Below are 9,641 nucleotides of genomic sequence, written 5' to 3' on the forward strand. Positions count from 1 at the left end.
TTCATCCTAGAGCAACAAGTATAATCATATTCCATGCATAGTTGCCAAGCATACCACTTCAATATATGAATTTGATCCCATAATAGTTTCCCTTTTTGTGTTAAGCAATAATCCCTAAAGTATTCATGTTGATCCAACGTTACTCCCATTACATAGTTGAATGGGGTTTTCTCAGGATTATTAAAGTAGTACATAATATTTTTCACATAACCAGCATCGAGGGTTTTAGGAGATTCCCCATCTCCATGAGTAGCAAGTACAACTATTTTTTTGGTATTTTGTGTTCCATATCCATAACTAAATATAAAGAACAACTAAGAACAGCAAATAAAAATTACTTAGTGATAAAGCAAACAAGCACACACGGGAATATTCACCCTATGCTATGACTCCCGGCAACGGCGCCAGAAAAAGGTCTTGATAACCCACAAGTATAGGGGATAGTTCTAGCCTCTTTCAATAAGTAAGAGTGTCGAACCCAATGAGGAGCTAAAGGTAGAACAAATATTCTCTAAAGTTCTATCGACCACCGATACAACTCTACGCACGCTTGACGTTTGCTTTACCGGAAACAATTATGAAACTAGAAGTACTTGTAGGTGTGAAAGGCTAGGTTTGCAAGACAATAAAGAGCATGTAAACATAAACTAGGGGCTGTTTAGAAGCAATAAAGTAAATATAGCGAGTGTGGAAAAGTGGTGGTAGGAGTTGTGGAATTGTCCCTAGGCAACTGACTATATTACTAGACCGGTAGTCACTATTGCAATTCTATTTGAGGGATAGGCATAAGCTAACATACTTTCTCTACTTGGATCATATGCACTTATGATTGGAACTCTAGCAAGCATCCGCAACTACTAAAGATTCATTAAGGTAAAACCCAACCATAGCATTAAAGCATCAAGTCCTCTTTATCCCATACGCAAACAACCTACTTACTCGGGTCTGTGATTCTGTCACTCACGCCACCCACCATAAGAAAATCATAAGCATATTGCAACACCCTACAGCGGGGATCCCTCACGCTTGCGTGACACGGAGAGCACCATAGGACAGCACCAATAATAAAACATGCAACTCAAACCAATCATAGCAATTCATCAATCACCGATAGGACAACGAAAATCTACTCAGACATCATAGGATGGCAACACATCATTGGAAAGCAGTACTCCCTCCGTTCCTAGTTATAAGTCCTTTTAGAGATTTCAATATAAACTATATAAAAAGTAAAATGAGTGAATCTACACTCTAAAATACGTCCATATACATCCGTATGTAGTTGAAATCTCTAAAAAGGCTATATTTAGAAACGGAGGAAGTACATACGACAGACATGTAAGCCTTATTGTGTTTCGTATATATATATATATGGACGCCGGAGTTCTTTTTACGCCTTAACAACATCTTTTATTCAATAATAAGTACAGAGCAACCCCACGTCCACGGAAACGATCGTGAACGACACTGATCTCAAACGACAACAGTACACAACTGAATTTAAAAAGAAGAACCACAATGAGAAGATCGATGCGCAACATCATGACTAACAGTACTTTCGAATGCGTACTTCATCAGGGAACTGAGTTTAGCGAATCATAAAGCACGAGTAAGAAATGCAGTTGCAGTTAGGGTTCGTGCATGGAGTCCACCTGCATGATCCACAGTAGTACCGCTGCTGTTGCACACCCTCCTCAGTCACCATGACGATGGTCTCGTTTGAAACCCGTGGCAGGCGAGCCATGGCCGTTGGAGCCACCGCGAGCTGCAAAAGCACCATTGCAGCCACCAGGGCCACCACGCCGACGGCCTTGTTGCCAATCTTCATACTGCGAGCTTGACTAGGGAGTTGTGATTTGGTAGGTTTGTTCGTTGTAGAAGTGCATGTTCTAGCCAATGCAACCAAAAAACCAATCTGATGAAAGAGGCTAGGCAGCACATTATACGTCAACACTCCCCCTCACGTGTGGCTCCCTCAGGCCTAAACGTGGACCGAAAGTGGGCTGCAATTTAATTGCGCCAGCCGAGTCTTGAACTCGAGACCTCTTGGCTCCGATACCATGTAGAAGTGCATACTCTAGCCAATGCAACCAAAAGACCGATCTGATGGAAGAGGCTAGGCAGCACATTATACGTCAACATTCGTGTCTGATCTGCTCAGCGCGTACGCGTTCTCGGCCCTTTTATAGGCAGCAGCGGCGAGATATGATCGGAGCCTGCTCTCAAACTAAAATTATGTGAACCGGTTTTAAATACATCTCGGAGATTGATGGCAGTACCAACGGATACAAAACATGGGAGTATGGGATGATGGGTGTGATTGCCATGTGATTTTCTTTTGTCTCTTGCCTCTTGGTATCGTTGGCAAGGGTTACAAGCACGTTGTGACCTGTGAGAGGTAGCGCCACCAACGATGCGCCGCAAGACGCGGATCTTGTGGCCTAAACTAGGTAATTAAGAGTTAACGAATCTCAATGGGCACTAGTAAAAAACTGACTCCACTTACTCCAAATGAGCTAGACTAACAGATTAACTACTGACTCCACTTCACTTCACTGTCAGACAATTTGGCCTAAGCAGCTCATTTGGGGTAATGTCAAGAGACAATTACTATATTACAACAAAAGATTCATCACACACCATCACAGTCAGCAGTGTGACCCACGAGTAGAGAAAAACCTATTAATAGCGCGAGTGGCACGTGGCATGCCCACTAGTATGGTGCCACTGATAATAGGTTACCCTAAACAAACACATCACTAATATTTTAGATATTAGTTGTGTGCCCTCAAATTGGTACACCACTAGTATTTTGATTACCAGTGGCGTTCCTCTCAAATTCAAAACACCTGGAACTCTATATTCCTAGCCGAATTTGACAATTCATAAAATTTGGAAACTGCCAAAGGCCGTTGAATGTAACTTTTTGTGTAGATACTTTTCGATATAGATCTCAGCTCAATCCAAGTTCATATGCAAAAGTTACGGTCATTTTGTTGAGACATCTCATTTTTGCAAATTACTTGATATCAATGGTAGATCCAATTTATTAGTGGCGTGCCTATTAGTAGACCAGTCCTAAAGTTGAACCTGCCGATGATATAAAGTCACTACTGGCAGAACCTTGTGTGGGACTACTAGTTGATCCTTATAATTTATAGATTATTTTTCACGTGTTCTTAAAAGGGACAAAAAAACTAACATGGCATATATGGATATTTCCTTGTGACTTTTCAAGATTTTTACACATAGAAAATTAAATTTATTTAAGCTTAAAGCTAATTAAATGAAGCATCTATTTAGATGTGGTAACATAATAGTGTAAAATTCATGAAGAAATAAAATTATTGTTTGAATAACACTTTAAAGTTATCAAAATCATCTTAGAACTATTGGATGAACAAAACATATAGTTGGAGTAATGTATTTAAATGAGCTATAAATTACATTTTATTAATATGAGATATTCAAAATTGTGTTAGAATATCATGAAATCCTTTAACGAATTCCAATAATATTAAAACTACCATAATTATATCATATTATTTGAATGAGTAAAATACCTACTCAAAGTTCAAACATTCATGTGTATATGCGAGGACCCTGGTTAGACTACTTATGTTCACATACGTGACACAATGAAAAACTCTATAAACCTAAAAACATGTTAACAAGGCCTAAACACATAAATCCGAAATTCTAAACTGTAAACTAAATCCAAATTACATTCGAGGGTATAGATGGCTTACGAGTAAACTTAGTACTGACGAATGCTAAACAAGTATTAGTCACTGACTGGTGCCAAATAAGCGACAACCAGTAGTTTGTGTTGAAATATATTGCCCACCTTTTTTCATCAGTTCGAACTTTTGAAGCAACTGAGTGAAGCATGAATTTAATATTTTGGCTGGCTAGTGATGTTCATCTTATTACAGGCAAGCCGAAATAACAGTGCGGTTAGTAGATTGCGTAGGCCCGATCTAGCAAGAACACACATATGAATGGAGCCGGAATCCATAGCAACACGGAAATTTAGAGAAACAAACAAAATTAGGAGTACAACACAACACGGATGCATCCTGCAGGCGGTAGCTAGCTCATTGAGCTAGCTTAGCTTCCTGCCCGGCTCGCTAGCAAATCATCCATCCATAGGGCCGGATGACCTTGTCTGGCTGCACCGATCTACTCGCTCCCACTACAGCTAGACGGCGAATCTGGCGTGGTGTTGCACATGCTGACGCACTCGGTCTTGCACGACTTCTTCGTCGCCTCCTTGCAGGACTGGCATGTCGGCTTCTCGGAGGAGGCGGCGGCGGGGACCCCGCAGAGGCCGTTGCACGCCGCTGACTCGAGGTAGGAGCACGCGGTCTCGCAAAGCGAGTCACAGTCCCGCGGCGCCGTTCGCCGCACGGACGATGCGGCGAGCACGACGCAGAGGACAATGGCCCCTAGCTTAAGCACGGATGAGGCCGTCACAGAAGAAGCCATGGATGGATGGAGCTAGGTTGAAGAAGGGTAAACAGTACTATAGGTAGACTGATGAGATGCAAACAAGACGTCGGACAATGGTGTTCGAAGGGAGAGGGATATATTTATTGACACTAGCTACGCACTTCAGGAAGCATCTCAGCTCTGGTGTATCCACTCCGGTGGAACGTCCGATCTCGCGCTTTGTCCATCCCTGACCGTTCGATGCAACTTATCCTATGATACTTCTCTTGTCCTGTAATATAAGATCGTTTTTCAAGCTAATAAAATATATTTTTCTCGTGCAACACATGCTTGTTGATTAATCGCGTGGGAAGTTGTTTTTTCCCTCTACCTGGTCTCAAATACAAGACGAACTTATGGATTGCACTCCCCTTGCAACACAGCTGCAAAACAGCTCCATTTGTACTCTCGCCTGTCTCGCCATGATGGTGGTCTGACTCTCAACTGAAGGCCGCGGCGAGCGAGCCATGGCCGTTGAAGCTACCCCAAGGCCGAAGCTGCAGAACGGCCATTGTAGCCATCAAGGCCACCGCACCAGCTGCCTTGTTGCCGACCTTCATTGTATGCTAATTCTATGAGCCACCAATCAAGGGCGATGCAGCATATCTCAATGGATTAATATATCTCAATGGAATCTTTTTTGAACAAGGGAGATACAGGCATGCAGCATCACCACCATGACAGCGCCAATCTCAAAACTAGGAACGCGCGAGTCGCTTGATCTCAAGGCCGCCTGACAAGAACATGGCACTTGAGTACTTTTTTAGACAAATGGGAACTCAAGTACTGCCAAGGAGGAAAAGCCGGCCTACTATGCACCTGGTGGGCCGGGCCGACAATTCGGAGTTCAACTACTACACGGGGACGCTCCATCGGATTGGAGTGCAAGACAAAGATCTATATATATGCGGACTTAGTTGTAAACGATCAGGATTCTATCCGTAAATGGATCTCGAATCATGTAACTCTAACCTTATATATCTACCTATATAAGGTGGGGTAGGGGCCTCCTGGTTGGTAGATTCAACCATAGACGCAATATTCCATACACACAAATTGTGAAACAAGATTCAAATTGTGAAATTGTGTGAACAATTCTGGAATGCTTCTGAAATAATGTGGGAAAAAGTGAACATGGATGAACTAACTGCAATAGTTCTGAAACTTTTCAGAGAACATACTGATACTACAACGGAATTACTAAAAAATGGTGAAACCTTTTAAGTTTCTATGTGAAAATTTGAGAAAATTAGAAACCGTTTTGAAATAATTTGGAACTGTTCAGAAAATGTATGTAAAATTCTGAGAAAAAATATATGAAACTTGTCTGGAATCATCTTGAAACCAAAATGGATTTTCAGAAGTTTATTTGGAAACTTTATGAATCAAAGATTTTGGGATCAAGATATGCAACAAAGTATGCCAATGGATTAGGGATCTAGTACAAGACAGAGCGTTCGTAAACTAGTACTATGTAAATTCATATTTTTTTCATGATTCATCATGTATTTATCATACTGACACAGGCAATACCATCACTGTTGGGGAGATGTATGAGGTTTGTCTCTCTCGGTAAAATTATCACAAATGTAAATGTGGCCCTTTTTTATTCACGATGATCGTTATCTGGGACAAGTTAAGGCCAATAATTGGTTTCTATGTGTATGTTGTCGACGTGATCAGGCGCCATTTCTTTTTTCTATGTATGCTTTGCTTGGTCTGTAACCTTTTAATTCTCAATGGAATCCAAATTACGTCATACATATAGGTTTGGAGTAACTGTTTCTTTCTTGGTTCCTTTCTGTATGTTCAATCAATTCAGAAAATTTCAGTCAAAAAACAGTAGTACGTACAAAACTTTTTCATAGTAGATGGCACCTTCGTTTCTTTTGTACTAATAGTGTATGATTGGCGCCTGAGACAAGTCTGAAAATACACCAGTTTCAAGTAGCTTCGATGAGTAGAAAAAAATGTGGGTTGCACCACCGCGGCACCGGCCTTCATTGGCTGTGCATACTTGTTAAAGTACACAACGGTTAACATTGTAACTGTACTGTACTTATAACATTGTAATGGAATTATAGGGTGATGTTTGGAGCTCTCCATCAATGGAAGTAGACCTTACATATATGAGCAATGCAAAGAGATTACAAATCGAAGCTACTGTCTGTCATAACATACGAGCAAGAATTCTGGCAAATTCCTAAAACAGAGCTCGCATTACCAAAACAAGTCTTGAACATCCAAAGCCAATTAAAACTCATTGCAAGGAAATGGCAGGTGGACCTGTCCTCCGAATTTACTTTCATAGTTTTGCGGTTTCAAGCTTCTGCTGATATATAGCAAACACAAATTAATAGCCAAAGATTGGATTCAGGGCGACCGGCGTCTTTTCCTGTTCATGTCCCTGTCCATGTTCATTCCTTTTAGACTGCCGTGGCTTTCAGTCTCTGCAGAGTAGCGAACTGATTTGGCAGCCCCTTGCACACCTTCCTGAGAGATCTGACAGCAGCCTATAACGGTCAGTGACTCCAACTTCTGTGAACACGCCAGCACAGCCATTCCATTATCTGACACTTCGTTGCAATTGCGGAGGGTGAGATTGCTCAAGCAAGGAGCCAGTATAATGAAATTCATACCAACATCGGTTATAGACCTGCAATCCACGAGCTCAAGCTTCTCCAGGAACTGTGAGGATGAGAGGCACTTCAACCCCTCGTCATACAAAATGTTGGCACCATTTAGCAAAAGAGCGCGAATTGGACAAGACTGGATTAGCGTCACAATGCCCCCTTGTGTGAAACCTATTTCAGTAGGCCAAACGGGGTCGCAAAATGTGAATGTGAGCTCAACAACCTGAAGCATAGGGCAGCTGAGAGCTAGAGCCTTAAGACTAACATCCGTCAATGCTGTCCTGAACTGGTAATCTTCACACTGCAGAGGCATGAGCCGAAGTGAGATAGTTTTAAGGTTGCTGCACCTCTGGAATAGCGCAATCATCTCATTCTCTTTTAGACCAATCACATACTCTAGGTAAAGCGTCTCCAATGCTTTGCATTTCCCCAGGAGAAAACGTAGTCCAATTTCTCAATCAGTTATAATATGAGCCAACCTAAGATCCTTCAAATTATCACAACAGATATCGTATCTATATGGGTACGTAGACAAGTAGGAGAGATCACGGGCTCCTGACATCCAATAATCACCATTAATCTCGAACTCAAACTTTTGGAGATTTGCCCATCCTGGGCCAAACTTTAAGAGGTCATACTGGCTGATTCCATCGCAATCCTTTACAACAAGTTCTCCCAATGATCCATATCTCCCAAGGTACTCCAGCCACTCCCTGTTGTCTACTGCCGTACAGTCAACAAGGTGGAGAACCGAAAGATGCCTGCAACCAAATGCCACACGAAAAATCCCAGTAGAAGTTACTGCTGGTGCACAGTTCAGCCTGATCGATCTCAATTTTTTGCAATCAGCTAGATAACCAAGACCAGAGTCACCAATGTAAGAGCAGAAGCTTAAAGAAAGATCGGACAGCGAGGGGCAGTGAGATGATAGAACACGGAGGCCTTGGTTGTTCAACTGGTTCCCGTTACTGGGCTGCCATCCGAAATAGGTTATCTCTACTTCCACCAAATTTGGGAACCGGGAGAACAACGATAACAAGGCTTCTGTAGAAGGGTTGAGTCCACAGCCAACGCGGATAGCATCCCTGTGCTCCGCCTCGACGGTGCAGAGCTGCTTCGACACGAGGGAAAGAGAATTCAGATCACTTGTCTTGGTAATCCTCTTGACGATCTCTGCAAGCAGTGGCTCTGGGAGATCCTCCATTGAGTATCTCAGCTGCACAACTTGGGCAGTCTCAAGACACGGCAGGCGCTGCAGTAAAGACTCTATTATCAGAATGGAACATAACAAGATAACCAAATAATAGCTGTCCTCAAGAACTAATGTAAAAGGAAACATCAGTGAAACGTTGAACTTTTTTATATCTGTTGAAAGATGTATGTGCTAATCTTGGAACAGTCACTTAATTACAATTTTTTTGGGGAACAGTCACTTAATTACATGCTTATCTTGGAACAATCACCTAATGTAAAAGCCCTAATCACAGTGTACAAATATACCAATTAAACATCCACCCGCTTAACTGAACTCGTATCTGGAAGGACAAATCCTAGGCACTAAAGAACATGTTTTACTAGAATTAAACCAGGGCATTTCCTCTAAAATATAAGATGTTCCAGGCTCATACATGGTGGGCCAAGTGCATCAACAGATCCAAGTACATGGTGGAAGAATCGGCATCGCCGCGGCTGGCTCAACCAATGTTGCTCGAGAAGGGAAGGGAACGGACCCAAATCCGCACCTCGGAGGAGCCGACGAACCAGGAACGGCGGCGCCAGCCGGAAGGGGAGAAGCTGGGCGGTAACGGCGGTGACCACGGGGGGCGGATTGGGCGGCGAGGTCGACGGCGAAACCCTCGCGGAGAGAGCGTCGGCTGGATTTGTTTTTTTTTTTGTTTTGTTTTTTAGCAGTAGGAGCGTCGGCTTGGGCTTCGGTACGACTTAATGATGCGGCCCATATTCGACCCACACTAACTGAATCTCGTGTTCTTAAAAGACAAACTATTTTCCCTAAAAGTACTAATTTTGTTCTAAAAAAAATAAACCGACTCTAGTGAAGCAGGAAAATAGAGCATCACACATAGTACGTGTGATCGGAATGTGTGCCTAAGTGAATCCGTTGTTGCCTTAATTTAAGTTTTAAGAATCGACAAAGCTCAAGTGGAAGAATCGACATTGCCTTGATCGGCTGGGTCAACCAATGTTGCCCGAGAAGGGAAGGTAATAGACCCAAATCCGTACCTCGGAGGAGCTGACGAACCAGGAGAGGAGGCCCCGACCCGAAAGAGACAGTTGGGCGGTACGATGACCAAGGGTTGGAAGGAATGGCTGGGGAAACCTCCACGTCGAGGTAGAGTGGTCGACAGCAAAACCCTCACCTTCCTCGCGACGTGAGTGATACGCACCACCAGCAGCAAAGCTAGCTTGAGCTTGCCCCAACTTGATCCATTGGGGAGTTAGTGATTGAAATGTGTGCTAGTAAGTCAATTTGTTGGGAGCGTCTAAGTCTCGCATCTA

General features: G+C 42.8%; 1 pseudogene; it reads right to left on the reverse strand.

Moving 5' to 3' along the window:
- Positions 1-6,596: 6,596 nt before the first annotated feature.
- Positions 6,597-8,930, reverse strand: LOC119324273 (annotated as a pseudogene).
- Between the last annotated feature and the right edge of the window lie 711 nt (positions 8,931-9,641).

Source organism: Triticum dicoccoides, chromosome 6B, assembly GCF_002162155.2.
Source record: "Triticum dicoccoides isolate Atlit2015 ecotype Zavitan chromosome 6B, WEW_v2.0, whole genome shotgun sequence".
Lineage (NCBI taxonomy): Eukaryota > Viridiplantae > Streptophyta > Magnoliopsida > Poales > Poaceae > Triticum > Triticum dicoccoides.